This window comes from Amblyomma maculatum, chromosome 3 (assembly GCF_055883805.1).
Source record: "Amblyomma maculatum isolate TAMU_Amacu chromosome 3, ASM5588380v1, whole genome shotgun sequence".
NCBI classification, from domain to species: domain Eukaryota; kingdom Metazoa; phylum Arthropoda; class Arachnida; order Ixodida; family Ixodidae; genus Amblyomma; species Amblyomma maculatum.
The window spans coordinates 12,860,749-12,888,531 of NC_139346.1; positions in this window are offsets into that span (position 1 = coordinate 12,860,749).

Consider the following 27,783-nt stretch of genomic DNA (forward strand, 5'->3'; position numbering starts at 1 on the left):
TCCTGATGACGTCTGCCATCGTGATGACTTATTCCATCCTTGGTTTGGAACCGGAACTGTATCGTCGACGATAACGGAATGGTTGCAGCGTTCAGTTTGCGTCCCGATGACGCCTGATAAGGGCGAGATCGGCGTAATGGGAAGCCAGGCTGATGAATTGCGCGAAAGCAGCAAAGCCTGTACAACAAAGAAAAGACGCATGATGAACATTGGCCGCCGTGCGTCCTATACGCGCCCACTGACAATGCTTGCTGCCGATTCAGTTTTTATCGGTGTCATTCCTGATGATATCTGCCATCCTGATGATGGTTCCATCGTTGGTTTGGAACCGGAACTGTATCGTCGACGATAACGGAATGGATGCCACCTTCAGTTTGCGTCCCGATGATGTCTGATAAGGGCGTGATCGGCGCGATGGGAAGCCAGGCTGATGCCTTACCCAAAAGCAGCCAACCCTGTACAACAAAGAAAAGACGCATGGTGAACATTCGCCGCTATGCGTCCTCTCCTCGCACACTAACGATGCTTGCTGCCGATTCAGTCTGTATAGGTGTCGATCCTGATGACGTATTCCGTCGTTGTTTTGGAACAGGAACTGTATCGTCGACGGTAAAGGAATGGTTGCTGCGTTCAGTTTGCGTCCCGATGATGCCTGAGAAGGGCGTGATCGGCGGTATGGGAAGCCTGGCTGATGCTTTGACCGAAAGCAGCAAAGTCTGTGCAACAAAGAAAATACGCATGATGAACATTCGATGCCATCCGTTGTCGCCGCGACACTGACGATGATTGCTGCCGATTCAGTCTTTATCATTGTCGATCCTGATGACGTCTGCCATCCTCATGACGTATTCCGTCATTCGTTGTTTTGTAACCGGTACTGTATCGTCGACGGTAACGGAATGGTTGCCGCGGTCAGTTTGCGTCCCGATGATGCCTGATAAGTGCGTGATCGGCGTGATGGGAAGCCAGGCTGATGCCTTGCACGAAAGCAGCAAAGGCTGTACAACAAAGAAAAGACGCATGATGAACATTCGTCGCTGTGACTCCTCTCCGCGCCCACTGACAATGCTTGCTGCCGATTCAGTCTTTATCATTGTCGATCCTGATGACGTCTGCCATCCTCATGACGTATTCCGTCGTTCGTTGTTTTGTAACCGGTACTGTATCGTCGACGGTAACGGAATGGTTGCCGCGGTCAGTTTGCGTCCCGATGATGCCTGATAAGCGCGTGATCGGCGTGATGGGAAGCCAGGCTGATGCCTTGCACGAAAGCAGCAAAGGCTATACAACAAAGAAAAGACGCATGATGAACATTCGTCGCTGTGAGTCCTCTCTGCGCCCACTAACGATGCTTGCTGCCGATTCAGTTTTTATAGGTGTTGATCCTGATGACGTATTCCGTCTTTCTTTTGGAACAGGAACTGTATCGTCGACGGTAACGGAATGGTTGCCGCGTGCAGTTTGCGTCCCGATGATGCCTGATAAGGGCGTGATCGGCGTGATGGGAAGACAGGCTGATGCCTTGCACGAAAGCAGCAAAGGCTATACAACAAAGAAAAGACGCATGATGAACATTCGTCGCTGTGAGTCCTCTCTGCGCCCACTAACGATGCTTGCTGCCGATTCAGTTTTTATAGGTGTTGATCCTGATGACGTATTCCGTCTTTCTTTTGGAACAGGAACTGTATCGTCGACGGTAACGGAATGGTTGCCGCGTGCAGTTTGCGTCCCGATGATGCCTGATAAGGGCGTGATCGGCGTGATGGGAAGACAGGCTGATTCCTTACCCGAAAGCAGCAAACCCTGTACAACAAAAAAGAGGCATGATGAACATTCGTCGCCGTGCGTCCTCTCCGTGCCCACTGACGATGCTTGCTGCCGATTCAGTCTTTATCGGTGTCGATCCTGATGGCGTCTGCCATCCTGATGACGGTTCTATTGTTGCTTTGGAACCGGAACTGTACCGTCGATGGTAACGAAATGGTTACCGCGTTCAGTTTTCGTCCCGATGATGCCTGATAAGGGCGTGATCGGCGGGATGGGAAGCCAGGCTGATGCCTGCCCAAAAGCAGCAAAGGCTGTAAAACAAAGAAAAGACCCATGACGAACATACGCTGCCATGCGTCCTCTCCGCCTCCGCTGACGATGCTTGCTGCCGATTCAGTCTTTATAGGTGTCGATCCTGATGAAGTGTGCCATCGTGATGACGTATTGAATCCTTGTTTTCGAACCGGAACTGTATCGTCGACGGTAACGGAATGGTTTCCGCGTTCAGTTTGCGTCCCAATGATGCCTGATAAGAGCGTGATCGGCGTGATAGGAAGCCAGGCTGATGAATTGCGCGAAAGCAGCAAAGGCTGTACAACAAAGAAATGACACCTGATGAACATTCGCCGCCATGCGTCCTTTTCGCGCCCACTGACGATGCTTGCTGCCGATCCAGTCTTTATAGTTGTCGATCCTGATGACATCTGCCTTCCTGATGACGTATTCAATCGTTGGTTTCGAACCGGAACTGTATCGTCGACTGTAACGGAATGGCTGCCTCGTTCAGTTTGCGTCCCGATGATGCCTGATAATCGCGTGATTGGCGTGATGGGAAGCCAGGCTGATGCCTCTCCCGAAAGCAGCAAAGCCTGCGCAACAAAGAAAAGACGCATGATGAACATTCGCCGCTATGCGTCCTCTCCGCGCCCACTAACGATGCTTGCTGCCAATTCAGTTTCTATAGGTGCCGTTCCTGATGACATATTCCGTCGTTGTTTTGGTACCGGCACTGTATCGTCGACGGTAACGGAATGGTTGCCACGTTCAGTTTGCGTCCCGATGATGCCTGAGAAGGGCGTGATCGGCGGGATGGGAAGCCAGGCTGATGACTTGCCCGAAAGCAGCAAAATCTGTACACTAAAGAAAAGACGCATGATGAACATCCGCCGCCAAGCGTAGTCGCCGCGCACACTGACTATGATTGCTGCCGATTCAGTCTTTATATGTGGCGATCCTGATGACGTCTGCCATCGTGATGACTTATTCCATCGTTGGTTTGGAACCGGAACTGTATCGTCGACGGAAACGGAATTGTAGGCGCGTTCAGTTTGCGTCCCTATGATGCCTCATAATCGCGTGATTGGCGTGATGGGAAGCCAGGCTGATGCCTTGCACGAAAGCAGTAAAGGCTGTACAACAAAGAAAAGACGCATGATGAACATTCGCCGCCAAGCGTAGTCGCCCCGCACACTGAATATGATTGCTGCCGATTCAGTCTTTATAGGTGGCGATCCTGATGACGTCTGCCATCGTGATGATTTATTCCATCGTTGGTTTGGAACCGGAACTGTATCGTCGACAATAACGGAATGGTAGCAGCGTTCAGTTTGCGTCCCGATGATGCCTGATAAGGGCGAGATCGGCGTAATGGGAAGCCAGGCTGATGAATTGCGCGAAAGCAGCAAAGGCTGTACAACAAAGAAATGACACATGATTCGCCGCCATGCGTCCTTTTCGCGGCCACTGACGATGCTTGCTGCCGATCCAGTCTTTATAGGTGTCGATCCTGATGACATCTGCCATCCTGATGACGTATTCAATCGTTGGTTTCGAACCGGAACTGTATCGTCGACTGTAACGGAATGGCTGCCGCGTTCAGGTTGCGTCCCGATGATGCCTGATAATTGCGTGATTGGCGTGATGGGAAGCCAGGCTGATGAATCTCCCGAAAGCAGCAAAGCCTGCACAACAAAGAAAAGACGCATGATGAACATTCGCCGCTATGCGTCCTCTCCGCGCCCACTAACGATGCTTGCTGCCAATTCAGTTTTTATAGGTGCCGTTCCTGACGACATATTCTGTCGTTGTTTTGGTACCGGAACTGTATCGTCGACGGTAACGGAATGGTTGCCACGTTCAGTTTGCGTCCCGATGATGCCTGAGAAGGGCGTGATCGGTGGGATGGGAAGCCAGGCTGATGACTTGCCCGAAAGCAGCAAAATCTGTACAACAAAGAAATGACGCATGATGAACATCCGCCGCCAAGCGTATTCGCCGCGCACACTAACTATGATTGCTGCCGATTCAGTCTTTATAGGTGAAGAACTTGATGACGTCTGCCATCGTGATGACGTATTCCATCGTTGGTTTGGAACCGGAACTGTATCGTCGACGATAACCGAATGGTTGCTGCGTTCAGTTTGCGTCCCGATGATGCCTGAGAAGGGCGTGATCGGCGGGATAGGAAGCCAGGCTGGTGCTTTGACCGAAAGCAGCAAAGTCTGTGCAACGAAGAAAGTACGCATGATGAACATTCGATGCTATGCGTCATCACCGCGCACACTGAGGATGATTGCTGCCGATCTTTATAGATGGCGAACTTGATGATGTCTGCCATCGTGATTACGTATTCCATCGTTGGTTTGGAACCGGAACTGCATCGTCGACGATAACCGAATGGTCGCTGCGTTCAGTTTGCGTCCCGATGATGCCTGAGAAGGGCGTGATCGGCGGGATGGGTAGCCAGGCTGATGCTTTGACCGAAAGCAGCAAAGTCTGTACAACAAAGAAAGTACGCATGATGAACATTCGATGCCATGCGTCGTCGCCGCGCACACTGACGATGATTGCTGCCGATTCAGTCTTTATAGCTGGCGATCTTGATGACGTCTGCCATCGTGATGACGTATTCCATCGTTGGTTTGGAACCGGAACTGTATCGTCGACGGTAGCGAAATGGTTGCCGCGTTTAGTTTGCGTCCTGATGATGCCTGATAAGCGCGAGATCGGCGTGATGGGAAGCCAAGCTGATGCCTTGCCCGAAAGCAGCAAAGCCTGTACAACAAAGAAAAGACGCATGATGAACATTGGCCGCCGTGCGTCCTCTACACGCCCACTGACAATGCTTGCTGCCGATTCAGTTTTTATAGGTGTTGATCCTGATGACGTATTCCTTCTTTGTTTTTGAACAGGAACTGTATCGTCGACGGTAACGGAATGGTTGCCGCGTTCAGTTTTTGTCCCGATGATGCCTGATAAGGGCGTGATCGGCCTGGTGGGAAGCCAGGCTGATGCCTTACACGAAAGCAGCAAAGCCTGTACAACAAAGAAGAGACGCATGATGAACATTCGCCGCCGTGCGTCCTCTCCGCGGCCACTGACGATGCTTGCTGCCGATTCAGTCTTTATAGGTGTTGATCCTGATGACGTCTGCCATCGTGATGACATATTCCATCGGTTTGGAACCGGAGCTGTATCGTCGACAATAACAGCATGGTTGCCGCGTTCAGTTTGCGTCCGGATGATTCCTGGCAAGGGCGTGATAGGCGTGATGGGAAGCCAGGCTGATGCCTTGCCCGGAAGCAGCAAAGCTTGTAAAACGAAGAAAAAACGCATGATGAACATTCGCCACCGTGCGTTCTCTCCGCGATCACTGACGATGCTTCCGGCCGATTCACTGTTTATCGGTGTCGAACCTGATGACGTCTGCCATCGTGATGACGTATGCCACCATTGGTTTGGACACGGAACTGCATCGTCGACGGAAACGGAATGGTGGCCGCGTTTAGTTTGCGTCCTGATGATGCCTGATAAGCGCGAGATCGGCGTGATGGGAAGCCAGGCTGATGCCTTGCCCGAAAGCAGCAAAGCCTGTACAACAAAGAAAAGACGCATGATGAACATTGGCCGCCGTGCGTCCTCTCCGCGCCAACTGACAATACTTGCTGCCGGTTCAGTCTTTATCAGTGTCGATCCTGATGACGTCTGCCATCCTCATGACGTATTCCGTCGTTCGTTGTTTTGGAACCGGTACTGCATCGTCGACGGTAACGGAATGTTTGCCGCGTTCAGTTTGCGTCCCGATGATGCCTGATAAGCGCATGATTGGCGTGATGGGAAGCCAGGCTGTTGCCTTGCTCGAAAGCAGCAAAGGCTGTACAACAAAGATAAGACGCATGATGAACATTTGAAGCCATGCGTCGTCACCGCGCACACTGACGATGATTGCAGCCGATTCAGTCTTTATAGCTGGCGATCTTGATGACGTCTGCCATCGTGATGACGTATTCCATCGTTGGTTTGGAACCGGAACTGTATCGTCGGCGGTAACGGAATGGTTGCCGCGTTTAGTTTGCGTCCTGATCATGCCTGATAAGCGCGTGATCGGCGTGATGGGAAGCCAGGCTGATGCCTTGCCCGAAAGCAGCAAAGCCTGTACAACAAAGAAAAGACGCATGATGAACATTCACCGCCATGCGTCATCTCCGCGCCCACTAACGATGCTTGCTGTCGATTCAGTCTTTATCAGTGTCGATCCTGATGACGTCTGCCATCCTCATGACGTATTCCGTCGTTCAATGTTTTGGAACCGGTACTGCATCGTCGACGGTAACGGAATGTTTGCCGCGTTCAGTTTGCGTCCCGATGATGCCTGATAAGCGCATGATTGGCGTGATGGGAAGCCAGGCTGTTGCCTTGCACGAAAGCAGCAAAGGCTGTACAACAAAGATAGACGCATGATGAACATTTGATGCCATGCGTCGTCACCGCGCACACTGACGATGATTGCTGCCGATTCAGTCTTTATAGCTGGCGATCTTGATGACGTCTGCCATCGTGATGACGTATTCCATCGTTGGTTTGGAACCGGAACTGTATCGTCGGCGGTAACGGAATGGTTGCCGCGTTTAGTTTGCGTCCTGATCATGCCTGAAAAGGGCGTGATCGGCGTGATGGGAAGCCAGGCTGATGCCTTGCCCGAAAGCAGCAAAGCCTGTACAACAAAGAAAAGACGCATGATGAACATTCACCGCCATGCGTCATCTCCGCGCCCACTAACGATGCTTGCTGTCGATTCAGTCTTTATCAGTGTCGATCCTGATGACGTCTGCCATCCTCATGACGTATTCCGTCGTTCAATGTTTTGGAACCGGTACTGTATCGTCGACTGTAACGGAATGGTTGCCGCGTTCAGTTTGCGTCCCGATGATGCCTGATAAGCGCGTGATTGGCGTGATGGGAAGCCAGGCTGATGCCTTGTACGAAAGCAGCAAAGGCTGTACAACGAAGAAAAGACGCATGATGAACATTCGCCGCTATGCGTCCTCTCCTCGCGCACTAACGGTGCTTGCTGCTGATTCAGTCTGTATAGGTGTCGATGCGGATGACGCATTCCGTCGTTGTTTTGGAACAGGAACTGTATCGTCGACGGTATCGGAATGGTTGCCGCGTTCAGTTTTCGTCCCGATGATGCCTGACAAGAGCGTGATCGGCGTGATGGGAACCTAGGCTGATGCATTGACCGAAAGCAGCAAAGCCTGTACAACAAAGAAAACACGCATGATGAACATACGCCGCTGTGTGTCCTCTCCGCGCCAACTGACGATACTTGCAGCCGATTCAGTCTGTATCGGTGTCGATCCTGATGACGGTTCCATCGTTGGTTTGGAACCGGAACTGTATCGTCGATGATAACGGAATGGTTGCCGCGGTCAGTTTGCGTCCCGATTATGTCTGATAAGCGCATGATTGGCGTGATGGGAAGCCAGGCTGTTGCCTTGCACGAAAGCAGCAAAGGCTGTACAACAAAGATAAGACGCATGATGAACATTTGATGCCATGCGTCGTCACCGCGCACACTGACGATGATTGCTGCCGATTCAGTCTTTATAGCTGGCGATCTTGATGACGTCTGCCATCCTGATGACGTATTCCATCGTTGGTTTGGAACCGGAACTGTATCGTCGGCGGTAACGGAATGGTTGCCGCGTTTAGTTTGCGTCCTGATCATGTCTGATAAGCGCGTGATCGGCGTGATGGGAAGCCAGGCTGATGCCTTGCCCGAAAGCAGCAAAGCCTGTACAACAAAGAAAAGACACATGATGAACATTAGCCGCCGTGCGTCCTCTCCGCGCCCACTGACAATGCTTGCTGCCGGTTCAGTCTTTATCAGTGTCGATCCTGATGACGACTGCCATCCTCATGACGTATTCCGTCGTTCATTGTTTTGGAACCGGTACTGTATCGTCGACGGTAACGGAATGGTTGCCGTGTTCAGTTTGCGTCCCGATGATGCCTGATAAGCGCGTGATTGGCGTGATGGAAAGCCAGGCTGATGCCTTGCACGAAAGCAGCAAAGGCTGTACAACAAAGAAAAGACGCATGATGAACATTCGCCGCTATGCGTCCTCTCCGCACCCACTGACGATGCTTGCTGCCGACTCAGTCTTTATAGGTGTTGATCCTGATGACGTCTGCCATCGTGATGACGTATTCCATCGTTGGTTTGGAACCGGAGCTGTATCGTCGACGGTAACGGAATGGTTGCCGCGGCCAGTTTGCGTCCCGATGATGCCTGATAAGGGCGTGATCGGCGGGATGGGAAGCCAGGCTGATGCCTCCCCGAAAGCAGCAAAGGTTGTACAACAAAGAAAAGATGCATGACGAACATTCGCCGACATGCGTCCTCTCCGCGCCCACTAACGATGCTTGCTGCCGATTCAGTCTTTATAGGTGTTGATCCTGATGACGTCTGCCATCATGATGACGTATTCCATCGTTGGTTTGCAGCCGGATCTGTATCGTCGACAATAACAGAATGGTTGCAGCGTTCAGTTTGCGCCCGGATGATGCCTGGCAAGGGCGTGATAGGCGTGATGGGAAGCCAGGCTGATGCCTTGCACGAAAGCAGCAAAGGCTGTACAACAAAGAAAAGACGCATGATGAACATTAGCCGCCGTGCGTTCTCTCCGCGCCCACTGACGATGCTTCCGGCCAATTCACTGCTTATCGGTGTCGATCCTGATGACGTCTGCCATCGTGATGACGTATTCCACCGTTGGTTTGGAAACGGAACTGTATCGTCGACGGAAACGGAATGGTTGCCGCGTTTAGTTTGCGTCCCGATGATGCCTGACAAGAGCGTGATCGGCGTGATGGGAAGCTAGGCTGATGCCTTGCCCGAAAGCAGCAAAGCCTGTACAACAAAGAAAACACGCATGATGAACATACGCCGCTGTGTGTCCTCTCCGCGCCAACTGACGATACTTGCTGCCGATTCAGTCTGTATCGGTGTCGATCCTGATGACGGTTCCATCGTTGGTTTGGAACCGGAACTGTATCGTCGATGATAACGGAATGGTTGCCGCGGTCAGTTTGCGTCCCGATTATGTCTGATAAGGGCGTGATGGGCGTGATGGCAAGCCAGGCTGATTGCTTACCCGAAAGCAGCAAAGCCTGTACAACAAAAAAAGACGCATGATGAACATTCGTCGCCGTGCGTCCTCTCTGCACCCACTAACGATGCTTGCTGCCGATTCAGTTTTTATAGGTGTTGATCCTGATGACGTATTCCGTCTTTGTTTTGGAACCGGAACTGTATCGTCGACGATAACGGAATGGTTGCCGCCTTCAGTTTAACTCCGGATGATGTCTGAAAAGGGTGGGATCGGCGTGATGGGAAGCCAGGCTGATGCCTTACCCGAAAGCAGCAAAGCCTGTACAACAAAGAAAAGACGCATGATGAACATACGCCGCTGTGTGTCCTCTCCGCGCCCACTGACGATACTTGCTGCATTTCAGTCTGTATCGGTGTCGATCCTGATGACGGTTCCATCGTTGGTTTGGAACCGGAGCTGTATCGTCGACGATAACGGAATGGTTGCCGCGTTCAGTTTGCGTCCCGATGATGCCTGATAAGGGCGTGATCGGCGTGGTGGGAAGCCAGGCTGATGCCTTCCCGAAAGCAGCAAAGGCTGTACAACAAAGAAAAGACGTATGACGAACATTCGCCGCCATGCGTCCTCTCCGCACCCACTGACGATGCTTTGTGCTGATTCAGTCTTTATAGGTGTCGATCCTGATGACGTATTCAATCGTTGGTTTCGAACCGGAACTGTATCGTCTACGGTAACGGAATGGTTGCCGCGTTCACTTTGCGTCCCGATGATGCCTGATAAGAGCGTGATCGGCGTGATGGCAAGCCAGGCTGATTGCTTACCCAAAAGCAGAAAAGGCTGTACAACAAAGAAATGACGCATGGTGAACATTCGCCGCCATGCGTCATCTCCGCGCCCACTAACGGTGCTTGCTGCCGGTTCAGTCTTTTTAGGTGTTGATCCTGATGACGTCTGCCATCGTGATGACGTATTCCATCGTCGGTTTGGAACCGGAGCTGTATCGTCGGCAATAACAGAATGGTTGCCGCGTTCAGTTTGCGTCCGGATGATGCCTGGCAAGGGCATGATGGGAAGCCAGGCTGATGCCTTGCCTGGAAGCAGCAAAGCTAGTAAAACAAAGAAAAAACGCATGATGAACATTGGCTGCCGTGCGTTCTCTCCGCGCCCACTGACGATGCTTCCGGCCTATTCACTGCTTATCGGTGTCGTTCCTGATGACGTCTGCCATCGTGATGACGTATTCCACCGTTGGTTTGGAAACGGAACTGTATCGTCGACGGAAACGGAATGGTTGCCGCGTTTAGTTTGCGTCCTGATGATGCCTGATAAGCGCGTGATCGGCGTGATGGGAAGCCAGGCTGATGCCTTGCCCGAAAGCAGCAAAGCCTGTACAACAAAGAAAAGACGCATGATGAAGATTGGCCGCCGGGCGTCCTCTCCGCGCCCACTGACAATCCTTGCTGCCGGTTCAGTCTTTATCAGTGTCGATCCTTATGACGTCTGCCATCCTCATGACGTATTCCGTCGTTCGTTGTTTTGAAACCGGTACTGTATCGTCGACGGTAACGGAATGGTTCCCGCGTTCAGTTTGCGTCCCGATGATGCCTGATAAGCGCGTGATTGGCGTGATGGGAAGCCAGGCTGATGCCTTGCACGAAAGCAGCAAAGGCTGTACAACAAAGAAAAGACGCATGATGAACATTAGCCGCCGTGCGTCCTCTCCGCGCCCTCTGACAATGCTTGCTGCCGGTTCAGTCTTTATCAGTGTCGATCCTGATGACGACTGCCATCCTCATGACGTATTCCGTCGTTCATTGTTTTGGAACCGGTACTGTACCGTCGACGGTAACGGAATGGTTGCCGCGTTCAGTTTGCGTCCCGATGATGCCTGATAAGCGCGTGATTGGCGTGATGGGAAGCCAGGCTGATGCCTTGTACGAAAGCAGCAAAGGCTGTACAACGAAGAAAAGACGCATGATGAACATTCGCCGCTATGCGTCCTCTCCTCGCGCACTAACGGTGCTTGCGGCTGATTCAGTCTGTATAGGTGTCGATGCGGATGACGCATTCCGTCGTTGTTTTGGAACAGGAACTGTATCGTCGACGGTATCGGAATGGTTGCCGCGTTCAGTTTTCGTCCCGATGATGCCTGACAAGAGCGTGATCGGCGTGATGGGAAGCTAGGCTGATGCATTGACCGAAAGCAGCAAAGCCTGTACAACAAAGAAAACACGCATGATGAACATACGCCGCTGTGTGTCCTCTCCGCGCCAACTGATGATACTTGCAGCCGATTCAGTCTGTATCGGTGTCGATCCTGATGACGGTTCCATCGTTGGTTTGGAACCGGAACTGTATCGTCGATGATAACGGAATGGTTGCCGCGGTCAGTTTGCGTCCCGATTATGTCTGATAAGCGCATGATTGGCGTGATGGGAAGCCAGGCTGTTGCCTTGCACGAAAGCAGCAAAGGCTGTACAACAAAGATAAGACGCATGATGAACATTTGATGCCATGCGTCGTCACCGCGCACACTGACGATGATTGCTGCCGATTCAGTCTTTATAGCTGGCGATCTTGATGACGTCTGCCATCCTGATGACGTATTCCATCGTTGGTTTGGAACCGGAACTGTATCGTCGGCGGTAACGGAATGGTTGCCGCGTTTAGTTTGCGTCCTGATCATGTCTGATAAGCGCGTGATCGGCGTGATGGGAAGCCAGGCTGATGCCTTGCCCGAAAGCAGCAAAGCCTGTACAACAAAGAAAAGACACATGATGAACATTAGCCGCCGTGCGTCCTCTCCGCGCCCACTGACAATGCTTGCTGCCGGTTCAGTCTTTATCAGTGTCGATCCTGATGACGACTGCCATCCTCATGACGTATTCCGTCGTTCATTGTTTTGGAACCGGTACTGTATCGTCGACGGTAACGGAATGGTTGCCGTGTTCAGTTTGCGTCCCGATGATGCCTGATAAGCGCGTGATTGGCGTGATGGGAAGCCAGGCTGATGCCTTGCACGAAAGCAGCAAAGGCTGTACAACAAAGAAAAGACGCATGATGAACATTCGCCGCTATGCGTCCTCTCCGCACCCACTGACGATGCTTGCTGCCGACTCAGTCTTTATAGGTGTTGATCCTGATGACGTCTGCCATCGTGATGACGTATTCCATCGTTGGTTTGGAACCGGAGCTGTATCGTCGACGGTAACGGAATGGTTGCCGCGGTCAGTTTGCGTCCCGATGATGCCTGATAAGGGCGTGATCGGCGGGATGGGAAGCCAGGCTGATGCCTCCCCGAAAGCAGCAAAGTTTGTACAACAAAGAAAAGATGCATGACGAACATTCGCCGACATGCGTCCTCTCCGCGCCCACTAACGATGCTTGCTGCCGATTCAGTCTTTATAGGTGTTGATCCTGATGACGTCTGCCATCATGATGACGTATTCCATCGTTGGTTTGCAGCCGGATCTGTATCGTCGACAATAACAGAATGGTTGCAGCGTTCAGTTTGCGCCCGGATGATGCCTGGCAAGGGCGTGATAGGCGTGATGGGAAGCCAGGCTGATGCCTTGCACGAAAGCAGCAAAGGCTGTACAACAAAGAAAAGACGCATGATGAACATTAGCCGCCGTGCGTTCTCTCCGCGCCCACTGACGATGCTTCCGGCCAATTCACTGCTTATCGGTGTCGATCCTGATGACGTCTGCCATCGTGATGACGTATTCCACCGTTGGTTTGGAAACGGAACTGTATCGTCGACGGAAACGGAATGGTTGCCGCGTTTAGTTTGCGTCCCGATGATGCCTGACAAGAGCGTGATCGGCGTGATGGGAAGCTAGGCTGATGCCTTGCCCGAAAGCAGCAAAGCCTGTACAACAAAGAAAACACGCATGATGAACATACGCCGCTGTGTGTCCTCTCCGCGCCAACTGACGATACTTGCTGCCGATTCAGTCTGTATCGGTGTCGATCCTGATGACGCTTCCATCGTTGGTTTGGAACCGGAACTGTATCGTCGATGATAACGGAATGGTTGCCGCGGTCAGTTTGCGTCCCGATTATGTCTGATAAGGGCATGATGGGCGTGATGGCAAGCCAGGCTGATTGCTTACCCGAAAGCAGCAAAGCCTGTACAACAAAAAAAGACGCATGATGAACATTCGTCGCCGTGCGTCCTCTCTGCGCCCACTAACGATGCTTGCTGCCGATTCAGTTTTTATAGGTGTTGATCCTGATGACGTATTCCGTCTTTGTTTTGGAACCGGAACTGTATCGTCGACGATAACGGAATGGTTGCCGCCTTCAGTTTAACTCCGGATGATGTCTGAAAAGGGTGGGATCGGCGTGATGGGAAGCCAGGTTGATGCCTTACCCGAAAGCAGCAAAGCCTGTACAACAAAGAAAAGACGCATGATGAACATACGCCGCTGTGTGTCCTCTCCGCGCCCACTGACGATACTTGCTGCATTTCAGTCTGTATCGGTGTCGATCCTGATGACGGTTCCATCGTTGGTTTGGAACCGGAGCTGTATCGTCGACGATAACGGAATGGTTGCCGCGTTCAGTTTGCGTCCCGATGATGCCTGATAAGGGCGTGATCGGCGTGGTGGGAAGCCAGGCTGATGCCTTCCCGAAAGCAGCAAAGGCTGTACAACAAAGAAAAGACGTATGACGAACATTCGCCGCCATGCGTCCTCTCCGCACCCATTGACGATGCTTTGTGCTGATTCAGTCTTTATAGGTGTCGATCCTGATGACGTATTCAATCGTTGGTTTCGAACCGGAACTGTATCGTCTACGGTAACGGAATGGTTGCCGCGTTCACTTTGCGTCCCGATGATGCCTGATAAGAGCGTGATCGGCGTGATGGCAAGCCAGGCTGATTGCTTACCCAAAAGCAGAAAAGGCTGTACAACAAAGAAATGACGCATGGTGAACATTCGCCGCCATGCGTCATCTCCGCGCCCACTAACGGTGCTTGCTGCCGATTCAGTCTTTTTAGGTGTTGATCCTGATGACGTCTGCCATCGTGATGACGTATTCCATCGTCGGTTTGGAACCGGAGCTGTATCGTCGGCAATACCAGAATGGTTGCCGCGTTCAGTTTGCGTCCGGATGATGCCTGGCAAGGGCATGATGGGAAGCCAGGCTGATGCCTTGCACGAAAGCAGCAAAGGCTGTACAACAAAGAAAAGACGCATGATGAACATTAGCCGCCGTGCGTCCTCTCCGCGCCCACTGACAATGCTTGCTGCCGGTTCAGTCTTTATCAGTGTCGATCCTGATGACGACTGCCATCCTCATGACGTATTCCGTCGTTCATTGTTTTGGAACCGGTACTGTACCGTCGACGGTAACGGAATGGTTGCCGTGTTCAGTTTGCGTCCCGATGATGCCTGATAAGCGCGTGATTGGCGTGATGGGAAGCCAGGCTGATGCCTTGCACGAAAGCAGCAAAGGCTGTACAACAAAGAAAAGACGCATGATGAACATTCGCCGCTATGCGTCCTCTCCGCACCCACTGACGATGCTTGCTGCCGATTCAGTCTTTATAGGTGTTGATCCTGATGACGTCTGCCATCGTGATGACGTATTCCATCGTTGGTTTGGAACCGGAGCTGTATCGTCGACGGTAACGGAATGGTTGCCGCGGTCAGTTTGCGTCCCGATGATGCCTGATAAGGGCGTGATCGGCGGGATGGGAAGCCAGGCTGATGCCTCCCCGAAAGCAGCAAAGGTTGTACAACAAAGAAAAGATGCATGACGAACATTCGCCGCCATGCGTCCTCTCCGCGCCCACTAACGATGCTTGCTGCCGATTCAGTCTTTATAGGTGTTGATCCTGATGACGTCTGCCATCATGATGATGTATTCCATCGTTGGTTTGGAAACGGAACTGTATCGTCGATGATAGCGGAATGGTTGCCGCGGTCAGTTTGCGTCCCGATTATGTCTGATAAGGGCGTGATCGGCGTGATGGCAAGCCAGGCTGATTGCTTACCCGAAAGCAGCAAAGCCTGTACAACAAAAAAAAGACGCATGATGAACATTCGTCGCCGTGCGTCCTCTCTGAGCCCACTAACGATGCTTGCTGCCGATTCAGTTTTTATAGGTGTTGATCCTGATGACGTATTCCGTCTTTGTTTTGGAACCGGAACTGTACCGTCGACGATAACGGAATGGTTGCCGCCTTCAGTTTAACTCCGGATGATGTCTGAAAGGGGCGGGATCGGCGTGATGGGAAGCCAGGCTGATGCCTTACCCGAAAGCAGCAAAGCCTGTACAACAAAGAAAAGACGCATGATGAACATACGCCGCTGTGTGTCCTCTCCGCGCCCACTGACGATACTTGCTGCCGATTCAGTCTGTATCGGTGTCGATCCTGATGACGGTTCCATCGTTGGTTTGGAACCGGAACTGTATCGTCGACGATAATGGAATGGTTGCCGCGTTCACTTTGCGTCCCGATGATGCCTGATAAGAGCGTGATCGGCGTGATGGCAAGCCAGGCTGTTTGCTTACCCAAAAGCAGAAAAGGCTGTACAACAAAGAAATGACGCATGGTGAACATTCGCCGCCATGCGTCATCTCCGCGCCCACTAACGGTGCTTGCTGCCGATTCAGTCTTTTTAGGTGTTGATCCTGATGACGTCTGCCATCGTGATGACGTATTCCATCGTCGGTTTGGAACCGGAGCTGTATCGTCGGCAATAACAGAATGGTTGCCGCGTTCAGTTTGCGTCCGGATGATGCCTGGCAAGGGCATGATGGGAAGCCAGGCTGATGCCTTGCACGAAAGCAGCAAAGGCTGTACAACAAAGAAAAGACGCATGATGAACATTAGCCGCCGTGCGTCCTCTCCGCGCCCACTGACAATGCTTGCTGCCGGTTCAGTCTTTATCAGTGTCGATCCTGATGACGACTGCCATCCTCATGACGTATTCCGTCGTTCATTGTTTTGGAACCGGTACTGTACCGTCGACGGTAACGGAATGGTTGCCGTGTTCAGTTTGCGTCCCGATGATGCCTGATAAGCGCGTGATTGGCGTGATGGGAAGCCAGGCTGATGCCTTGCACGAAAGCAGCAAAGGCTGTACAACAAAGAAAAGACGCATGATGAACATTCGCCGCTATGCTTCCTCTCCGCACCCACTGACGATGCTTGCTGCCGATTCAGTCTTTATAGGTGTTGATCCTGATGACGTCTGCCATCGTGATGACGTATTCCATCGTTGGTTTGGAACCGGAGCTGTATCGTCGACGGTAACGGAATGGTTGCCGCGGTCAGTTTGCGTCCCGATGATGCCTGATAAGGGCGTGATCGGCGGGATGGGAAGCCAGGCTGATGCCTCCCCGAAAGCAGCAAAGGTTGTACAACAAAGAAAAGATGCATGACGAACATTCGCCGCCATGCGTCCTCTCCGCGCCCACTAACGATGCTTGCTGCCGATTCAGTCTTTATAGGTGTTGATCCTGATGACGTCTGCCATCATGATGATGTATTCCATCGTTGGTTTGGAAACGGAACTGTATCGTCGATGATAACGGAATGGTTGCCGCGGTCAGTTTGCGTCCCGATTATGTCTGATAAGGGCGTGATCGGCGTGATGGCAAGCCAGGCTGATTGCTTACCCGAAAGCAGCAAAGCCTGTACAACAAAAAAAAGACGCATGATGAACATTCGTCGCCGTGCGTCCTCTCTGCGCCCACTAACGATGCTTGCTGCCGATTCAGTTTTTATAGGTGTTGATCCTGATGACGTATTCCGTCTTTGTTTTGGAACCGGAACTGTACCGTCGACGATAACGGAATGGTTGCCGCCTTCAGTTTAACTCCGGATGATGTCTGAAAGGGGCGGGATCGGCGTGATGGGAAGCCAGGCTGATGCCTTACCCGAAAGCAGCAAAGCCTGTACAACAAAGAAAAGACGCATGATGAACATACGCCGCTGTGTGTCCTCTCCGCGCCCACTGACGATACTTGCTGCCGATTCAGTCTGTATCGGTGTCGATCCTGATGACGGTTCCATCGTTGGTTTGGAACCGGAACTGTATCGTCGACGATAATGGAATGGTTGCCGCGTTCACTTTGCGTCCCGATGATGCCTGATAAGAGCGTGATCGGCGTGATGGCAAGCCAGGCTGTTTGCTTACCCAAAAGCAGAAAAGGCTGTACAACAAAGAAATGACGCATGGTGAACATTCGCCGCCATGCGTCATCTCCGCGCCCACTAACGGTGCTTGCTGCCGATTCAGTCTTTTTAGGTGTTGATCCTGATGACGTCTGCCATCGTGATGACGTATTCCATCGTCGGTTTGGAACCGGAGCTGTATCGTCGGCAATAACAGAATGGTTGCCGCGTTCAGTTTGCGTCCGGATGATGCCTGGCAAGGGCATGATGGGAAGCCAGGCTGATGCCTTGCACGAAAGCAGCAAAGGCTGTACAACAAAGAAAAGACGCATGATGAACATTAGCCGCCGTGCGTCCTCTCCGCGCCCACTGACAATGCTTGCTGCCGGTTCAGTCTTTATCAGTGTCGATCCTGATGACGACTGCCATCCTCATGACGTATTCCGTCGTTCATTGTTTTGGAACCGGTACTGTACCGTCGACGGTAACGGAATGGTTGCCGTGTTCAGTTTGCGTCCCGATGATGCCTGATAAGCGCGTGATTGGCGTGATGGGAAGCCAGGCTGATGCCTTGCACGAAAGCAGCAAAGGCTGTACAACAAAGAAAAGACGCATGATGAACATTCGCCGCTATGCGTCCTCTCCGCACCCACTGACGATGCTTGCTGCCGATTCAGTCTTTATAGGTGTTGATCCTGATGACGTCTGCCATCGTGATGACGTATTCCATCGTTGGTTTGGAACCGGAGCTGTATCGTCGACGGTAACGGAATGGTTGCCGCGGTCAGTTTGCGTCCCGATGATGCCTGATAAGGGCGTGATCGGCGGGATGGGAAGCCAGGCTGATGCCTCCCCGAAAGCAGCAAAGGTTGTACAACAAAGAAAAGATGCATGACGAACATTCGCCGCCATGCGTCCTCTCCGCGCCCACTAACGATGCTTGCTGCCGATTCAGTCTTTATAGGTGTTGATCCTGATGACGTCTGCCATCATGATGATGTATTCCATCGTTGGTTTGGAAACGGAACTGTATCGTCGATGATAACGGAATGGTTGCCGCGGTCAGTTTGCGTCCCGATTATGTCTGATAAGGGCGTGATCGGCGTGATGGCAAGCCAGGCTGATTGCTTACCCGATAGCAGCAAAGCCTGTACAACAAAAAAAAGACGCATGATGAACATTCGTCGCCGTGCGTCCTCTCTGCGCCCACTAACGATGCTTGCTGCCGATTCAGTTTTTATAGGTGTTGATCCTGATGACGTATTCCGTCTTTGTTTTGGAACCGGAACTGTACCGTCGACGATAACGGAATGGTTGCCGCCTTCAGTTTAACTCCGGATGATGTCTGAAAGGGGCGGGATCGGCGTGATGGGAAGCCAGGCTGATGCCTTACCCGAAAGCAGCAAAGCCTGTACAACAAAGAAAAGACGCATGATGAACATACGCCGCTGTGTGTCCTCTCCGCGCCCACTGACGATACTTGCTGCCGATTCAGTCTGTATCGGTGTCGATCCTGATGACGGTTCCATCGTTGGTTTGGAACCGGAACTGTATCGTCGACGATAATGGAATGGTTGCCGCGTTCACTTTGCGTCCCGATGATGCCTGATAAGAGCGTGATCGGCGTGATGGCAAGCCAGGCTGTTTGCTTACCCAAAAGCAGAAAAGGCTGTACAACAAAGAAATGACGCATGGTGAACATTCGCCGCCATGCGTCATCTCCGCGCCCACTAACGGTGCTTGCTGCCGATTCAGTCTTTTTAGGTGTTGATCCTGATGACGTCTGCCATCGTGATGACGTATTCCATCGTCGGTTTGGAACCGGAGCTGTATCGTCGGCAATAACAGAATGGTTGCCGCGTTCAGTTTGCGTCCGGATGATGCCTGGCAAGGGCGTGATGGGAAGCCAGGCTGATGAATTGCCCGGAAGCAGCAAAGCTAGTAAAACAAAGAAAAAACTCATGATGAACATTGGCTGCCGTGCGTTCTCTCCGCGCCCACTGACGATGCTTCCGGCCGATTCACTGCTTATCGGTGTCGTTCCTGATGACGTCTGCCATCGTGATGACGTATTCCACCGTTGGTTTGGAAACGGAACTCTATCGTCGACGGAAACGGAATGTTTGCTTGTTTAGTTTGCGTCCTGATGATGCCTGATAAGCGCGTGATCGGCGTGATGGGAAGCCAGGCTGATGCCTTGCCCGAAAGCAGCAAAGCCTGTACAACAAAGAAAAGACGCATGATGAAGATTGGCCGCCGTGCGTCCTCTCCGCGCCCACTGACAATGCTTGCTGCCGGTTCAGTCTTTATCAGTGTCGATCCTGATGACGTCTGCCATCCTCATGACGTATTCCGTCGTTCATTGTTTTGAAACCGGTACTGTATCGTCGACGGTAACGGAATGGTTGCCGCGTACAGTTTGCATCCCGATGATGCCTGATAAGCGCGTGATCGGCGGGATGGGAAGCCAGGCTGATGCCGTGCACGAAAGCAGCAAAGGCTGTACAACAAAGAAAAGACGCATGATGAACATTCGCCGCTATGCGTCCTCTCCGCGCCCACAGATGATGATTGCTGCCGATTCAGTCTTTATAGGTGTCGATCCTGATGACGTCTGCCATCCTGATGACGTATTCCATCGTTGGTTTGGAATCGGAACTGTATCGTCGACGATAATGGAATGGTTGCAGCGTTCATTTTGCGTCCTGATGATGTCTGATAAGGGCGTGATCGGCGTGATGGCAAGCCAGGCTGATTGCTTACCCGAAAGCAGCAAAGCCTGTAAAACAAAGAAAAGACGCATGATGAACATTCGTCGCCGTGCGTCCTCTCTGCGCCCACTAACGATGCTTGCTGCCGATTCAGTTTTTATAGGTGTCGATCCTGATGACGTATTCCGTCGTTGTTTTGGAACCGGAACTGTATCGTCGACGGTAACTGAATGGTTTCCGCGTTCACTTTGCGTCCCGATGATACCTGATAAGGGCGTGATCGGCGTGGTGGGAAGCCAGGCTGATGCCTTGACAAAAGCAGCAAAGCTTGTAAAACAAAGAAAAAACGCATGATGAACATTCGCCGCCGTGCGTTCTCTCCGCCCCCACTGACAATGCTTCCGGCCGATTCACTGTTTATCGGTGTCGATCCTGATGACGTCTGCCATCCTGATGGCGTATTCCACCGTTTGTTTGGAACCGGAACTGTATCGTCGACGGTAACGGAATGGTTGCCGCGTTTAGTTTGCGTCCTGATGCCTGATAAGCGCGTGATCGGCGTGATGGGAAGCCAGGCTGATGTCTTCCCAAAAGCAGCAAAGGCTGTACAACAAAGAAAAGATGCATGATGAACATTTGCCGCCATGCGTCCTCGATTAAGTCTTTATAGGTGTCGATCCTGAAGACGTCTGCCATCGTGATGACGTAATCCATCGTAGTTTGGGACCCGGAACTGTATCGTCAACGGTAACGGAATGGTTGCCGCGTTCAGTTCGCGTCCCGATGATGCCTGACAAGGGCGTGATCGGCGGGATGGGAAGCTAGGCTGATGACTTGCCCGAAAGCAGCAAAATCTGTACAACAAAGAAAAGACGCATGATGAACATTCGCCGCCATGCGTCCTCGATTAATTCTTTATAGGTGTCGATCCTGATGACGTCTGGCATCGTGATGACGTATTGCATCGTTGGTTTGGAACAGGAACTGTATCGTCGACGACAACGGAATTGTTGCCGCCTTCAGTTTGCGTCCCGATGATGTCTGATAAGGGCGTAATCGGCGTGATGGGAAGCCAGGCTGATGCCTTACGCGAAAGCAGCAAAGCCTGTACAACAAAGAAAAGACGCATGATGAACATACACCGCCGTGCGTACTCTCCGCGCACACTGACGATACATGCTGCCGATTCAGTCCGTATCGGTGTCGATCCTGATGACGGTTCCATCGTTGGTTTGGAACCGGAACTGTATCGTTGACGATAACGGAATGGTTGCCGCGTTCAGTTTGCGTCCCGATGATGCCTGATAAGGGCATGATCGGCGTGGTGGGAAGCCAGGCTGTTGCCTTGCCCGAACGCAGCAAAGGCTGTACCACAAAGAAAAGACGCATGATGAACATTCGCCGCCATGCGTCCTCTCCGCACCCACTGACGTTGATTGCTGCCGATTCAGTCTTTATAGGTGTCCATCCTGATGACGTATTCAATCGTTGGTTTCGAACCGTAACTGTATCGTCTACGGTAACGGAATGGTTGCCGCGTTCACTTTGCGTCCCGATGATGCCTGATAAGAGCGTGATCGGCGTGATAGGAAGCCAGGCTGATGCCTTCCCAAAAGCAGAAAAGGCTGTACAACAAAGAAAAGATGCATGACGAACATTCGCCGCCATGCGTCCTCTCCGCACCCACTGACGATGCTTGCTGCCGATTCAGTCTTTATAGGTGTCCATCCTGATGACGTCTGCCATCGTGATGACGTATTCCATCGTTGGTTTGGAACCGGAGCTGTATCGTCGACGGTAAAGGAATGGTTGCCGCGTTCAGTTTGCGTCCCGATGATGCCTGATAAGAGCGTGATCGGCGTGATAGGAAGCCAGGCTGATGCCTTCCCAAAAGCAGAAAAGGCTGTACAACAAAGAAAAGATGCATGACGAACATTCGCCGCCATGCGTCCTCTCCGCACCCACTGACGATGCTTGCTGCCGATTCAGTCTTTATAGGTGTCCATCCTGATGACGTCTGCCATCGTGATGACGTATTCCGTCTTTGTTTTGGAACCGGAACTGTATCGTCGACGATAACGGAATGGTTGCCGCCTTCAGTTTAACTGCGGATGATGTCTGAAAAGGGCGGGATCGGCGTGATGGGAAGCCAGGCTGATACCTTACCCGAAAGCAGCAAAGCCTGTACAACAAAGAAAAGACGCATGATGAACATACGCCGCTGTGTGTCCTCTCCGCGCCCACTGACGATACTTGCTGCCGATTCAGTCTGTATCGGTGTCGATCCTGATGACGGTTCCATCGTTGGTTTCGAACCGGAACTGTATCGTCTACGGTAACGGAATGGTTGCCGCGTTCACTTTGCGTCCCGATGATGCCTGATAAGAGCGTGATCGGCGTGATGGCAAGCCAGGCTGATTGCTTACCCAAAAGCAGAAAAGGCTGTACAACAAAGAAATGACGCATGATGAACATTCGCCGCCATGCGTCATCTCCGCGCTCACTAATGGTGCTTGCTGCCGATTCAGTCTTTATAGGTGTTGATCCTGATGACGTCTGCCATCGTGATGACGTATTCCATCGTTGGTTTGGAACCGGAGCTGTATCGTCGACGGTAACGGAATGGTTGCCGCGTTCAGTTTGCGTCCCGATGATGCCTGATAAGCGCGTGATTGGCGTGATGGGAAGCCAGGCTGATGCCTTGCACGAAAGCAGCAAAGGCTGTACAACAAAGAAAAGACGCATGATGAAGATTAGCCGCCGTGCGTACTCTCCGCGCCCTCTGACAATGCTTGCTGCCGGTTCAGTCTTTATCAGTGTCGATCCTGATGACGTCTGCCATCCTCATGACGTATTCCGTCGTTCATTGTTTTGGAACCGGTACTGTATCGTCGACGGTAACGGAATGGTTGCTGCGTTCAGTTTGCGTCCCGATGATACCTGATAAGCGCGTGATTGGCGTGATGGGAAGCCAGGCTGATGCCTTGCACGAAAGCAGCAAAGGCTGTACAAGAAAGAAAAGACGCATGATGAACATTCGCTGCTATGCGTCCTCTCCGCACCCACTGACGATGCTTGCTGCCGATTCAGTCTTTATAGGTGTTGATCCTGATGACGTCTGCCATCGTGATGACGTATTCCATCGTTGGTTTGGAACCGGAGCTGTATCGTCGACGGTAACGGAATGGTTGCCGCGGTCAGTTGGCGTCCCGATGATGTCTGATAAGGGCGTGATCGGCGGGATGGGAAGCCAGGCTGATGCCTCCCCGAAAGCAGCAAAGGTTGTACAACAAAGAAAAGATGCATGACGAACATTCGCCGCCATGCGTCCTCTCCGCACCCACTGACGATGCTTGCTGCCGATTCAGTCTTTATAGGTGTCCATCCTGATGACGTGTGCCATCGTGATGACGTATTCAATCGTTGGTTTCGAACCGGAACTGTATCGTCGACGGTAACGGAATGGTTGCCGCGTTCAGTTTGCGTCCCGATGATGCCTGATAAGAGCGTGATCGGCGTGATAGGAAGCCAGGCTGATGCCTTCCAAAAAGCAGAAAAGGCTGTACAACAATGAAAAGACGCATGATGAACATTAGCCGCCGTGCGTTCTCTCCGCGCCCACTGACGATGCTTCCGGCCAATTCACTGCTTATTGGTGTCGATCCTGATGACGTCTGCCATCGTGATGACGTATTCCACCATTGGTTTGGAAACGGAACTGTGGTTTGGAAACGGAACGGAAACGGAATGGTTGCCGCGTTTAGTTTGCGTCTCGATGATGCCTGACAAGAGCGTGATCGTCGTGATGGGAAGCTAGGCTGATGCCTTGCCCGAAAGCAGCAAAGCCTGTACAACAAAGAAAACACGCATGATGAACATACGCCGCTGTGTGTCCTCTCCGCGCCAACTGACGATACTTGCTGCCGATTCAGTCTGTATCGGTGTCGATCCTGATGACGGTTCCATCGTTGGTTTCGAACCGGAACTGTATCGTCTACGGTAACGGAATGGCTGCCGCGTTCACTTTGCGTCCCGATGATGCCTGATAAGAGCGTCATCGGCGTGATGGCAAGCCAGGCTGATTGCTTACCCAAAAGCAGAAAAGGCTGTACAACAAAGAAATGACGCATGGTGAACATTCGCCGCCATGCGTCATCTCCGCGCCCACTAACGGTGCTTGCTGCCGATTCAGTCTTTATAGGTGTTGATCCTGATGACGTCTGCCATCGTGATGACGTATTCCATCGTCGGTTCGGAACCGGAGCTGTATCGTCGGCAATAACAGAATGGTTGCCGCGTTCAGTTTGCGTCCGGATGATGCCTGGCAAGGGCGTGATGGGAAGCCAGGCTGATGCCTTGCCCGGAAGCAGCAAAGCTAGTAAAACAAAGAAAAAACGCATGATGAGCATTGGCTGCCGTGCGTTCTCTCCGCGCCCACTGACGATGCTTCCGGCCGATTCACTTTTTATCGGTGTCGATCCTGATGACGTCTGCCATCGTGATGACGTATTCCACCGTTGGTTTGGAAACGGAACTGTATCGTCGACGGAAACGGAATGGTTGCCGCGTTTAGTTTGCATCCTGATGATGCCTGATAAGCGCGTGATCGGCGTGATGGGAAGCCAGGCTGATCCCTTGCCCGAAAGCAGCAAAGCCTGTACAACAAAGAAAAGACGCATGATGAAGATTGGCCGCCGTGCGTCCTCTCCGCGCCCACTGACAATGCTTGCTGCCGGTTCAGTCTTTATCAGTGTCGATCCTGATGACGTCTGCCATCCTCATGACGTATTCCGTCGTTCGTTGTTTTGAAACCGGTACTGCATCGTCGACGGTAACGGAATGGTTGCCGCGTTCAGTTTGCGTCCCGATGATGCCTGATAAGCGCGTGATTGGCGTGATGGGAAGCCAGGCTGATGCCTTGCTCGAAAGCAGCAAAGGCTGTACAACAAAGAAAAGACGCATGATGAACATTAGCCGCCGTGCGTCCTCTCCGCGCCCACTGACAATGCTTGCTGCCGGTTCAGTCTTTATCAGTGTCGATCCTGATGACGTCTGCCATCCTCATGACGTATTCCGTCGTTCATTGTTTTGGAACCGGTACTGTATCGTCGACGGTAACGGAATGGTTGCCGCGTTCAGTTTGCGTCCCGATGATGCCTGATAAGCGCGTGATTGGCGTGATGGGAGGCCCGGCTGATGCCTTGCACGAAAGCAGCAAAGGCTGTACAACAAAGAAAAGACGCATGATGAACATTCGCCGCTATGCGTCCTCCCCTCGCGCACTAACGATGCTTGCTGCCGATTCAGTCTGTATAGGTGTCGATCCTGATGACGTATTCCGTCGTTGTTTTGGAACAGGAACTGTATCGTCGACGGTAACGGAATGGTTGCCGCGTTCAGTTTTCGTCCCGATGATGACTGATAAGAGCGTGATCGGCGTGATAGGAAGCCAGGCGGATGCCTTCCCGAAAGCAGCAAAGCGTGTACAACAAAGAAAAGAAGCATGATGAACATTGGCCGCCGTGCGTCCTCTCCGCGCCCACTGACAATGCTTGCTGCCATTCAGTCTTTATCAGTGTCGATCCTGATGACGTGTGCCACCCTCATGACGTATTCCGTCGTTCGTTGTTTTGGAACCGGAACTGCATCGTCGACGGTAACGGAATGGTTGCTGCGTTCAGTTTGCGTCCCGATGATGCCTGATAAGCGCGTGATCGGCGGGATGGGAAGCCAGGCTGATGCCGTGCACGAAAGCAGCAAAGGCTGTACAACAAAGAAAAGACGCATGATGAACATTCGCCGCTATGCGTCCTCTCCGCGCCCACAGATGATGATTGCTGCCGATTCAGTTTTTATAGGTGTCGATCCTGATGACGTCTGCCATCCTGATGACGTATTCCATCGTTGGTTTGGAATCGGAACTGTATCGTCGGCGATAATGGAATGGTTTCAGCGTTCAGTTTGCGTCCTGATGATGTCTGATAAGGGCGTGATCGGCGTGATGGCAAGCCAGGCTGATTGCTTACCCGTAAGCAGCAAAGCCTGTCCAACAAAGAAAAGACGCATGATGAACATTCGCCGCCGTGCGTCCTCTCCGCGGCCACTGACGATGCTTGCTGCCGATTCAGTCTGTATAGGTGTCGATCCTAATTACGTATTCCGTCGTTGTTTTGGAACCACAACTGTATTGTCGACAGTAATGGAATGGTTGCCGCGTTCAGTTTGCGTTCCGATGATGTCTGATAAGGGCGTGATCGGCGTGGTGGGAAGCCAGGCTGATGCCTTGCCCGAACGCAGCAAAGGCTGTACAACAAAGACGCATGATGAACATTCGCCGCTGTGCGTCCTCCCCTCGCCCACTAACGATGCTTGCTGCCGATTCAGTCTGTATAGGTGTCGATCCTAATTACGTATTCCGTCGTTGTTTTGGAACCACAACTGTATTGTCGACAGTAATGGAATGGTTGCCGCGTTCAGTTTGCGTTCCGATGATGCCTGATAAGGGTATGATCAGCGTGATGGGAAGACAGGCTGATTGCTTACCCGAAAGCAGCAAAGCCTGTACAACAATAGAAGAGGCATGATGAACATTCGTCGCCGTGCGTCCTCTGCGCGCCCACTCACGATGCTTGCTGACGATTCAGTCTTTATCGGTGTCGATCCTGATGACGTCTGCCATCCTGATGACGGTTCCATCGTTGGTTTGGAAACGGAACTGCATCGTCGACGGTAACGGAACGGTTACCGCGTTCAGTTTGCGTCCCGATGATGCCTGATAAGGGCGTGATAGGCGTGATGGGAAGCCAGGCTGATGCCATACACGAAAGCAGCAAAGCTTGTAAAACAAAGAAAAAACGCATGATGAACATTCGCCGCCGTGCGTTCTCTCCGCCCCCACTGACGATGCTTCCAGCCGATTCACTGTTTATCGGTGTCGATCCTGATGACGTCTGCCATCCTGATGACGTATTCCACCGTTTGTTTGGAACCGGAACTGTATCGTCGACGGTAACGGAATGGTTGCCGCGTTTAGTTTGCGTCCTGATGCCTGATAAGCGCGTGATCGGCGTGGTGGGAAGCCAGGCTGATGCCTTGCCCGAACGCAGCAAAGGCTGTACAACAAAGACGCATGATGAACATTCGCCGCTGTGCGTCCTCCCCTCGCCCACTAACGATGCTTGCTGCCGATTCAGTCTGTATAGGTGTCGATCCTAATTACGTATTCCGTCGTTGTTTTGGAACCACAACTGTATTGTCGACAGTAATGGAATGGTTGCCGCGTTCAGTTTTCGTTCCGATGATGCCTGATAAGGGTATGATCAGCGTGATGGGAAGACAGGCTGATTGCTTACCCGAAAGCAGCAAAGCCTGTACAACAATAGAAGAGGCATGATGAACATTCGTCGCCGTGCGTCCTCTGCGCGCCCACTCACGATGCTTGCTGACGATTCAGTCTTTATCGGTGTCGATCCTGATGACGTCTGCCATCCTGATGACGGTTCCATCGTTGGTTTGGAAACGGAACTGCATCGTCGACGGTAACGGAATGGTTACCGCGTTCAGTTTGCGTCCCGATGATGCCTGATAAGGGCGTGATAGGCGTGATGGGAAGCCAGGCTGATGCCATACACGAAAGCAGCAAAGCCTGTACAACAAAGAAAAGACGCATGATGAACATTCGCCGCCGTGCGTCCTCTCCGCGCCCACTGACGATACATGCTGCCGATTCAGTCTGTATCGGTGTCGATCCTGATGACGTCTGAAATCCTGATGA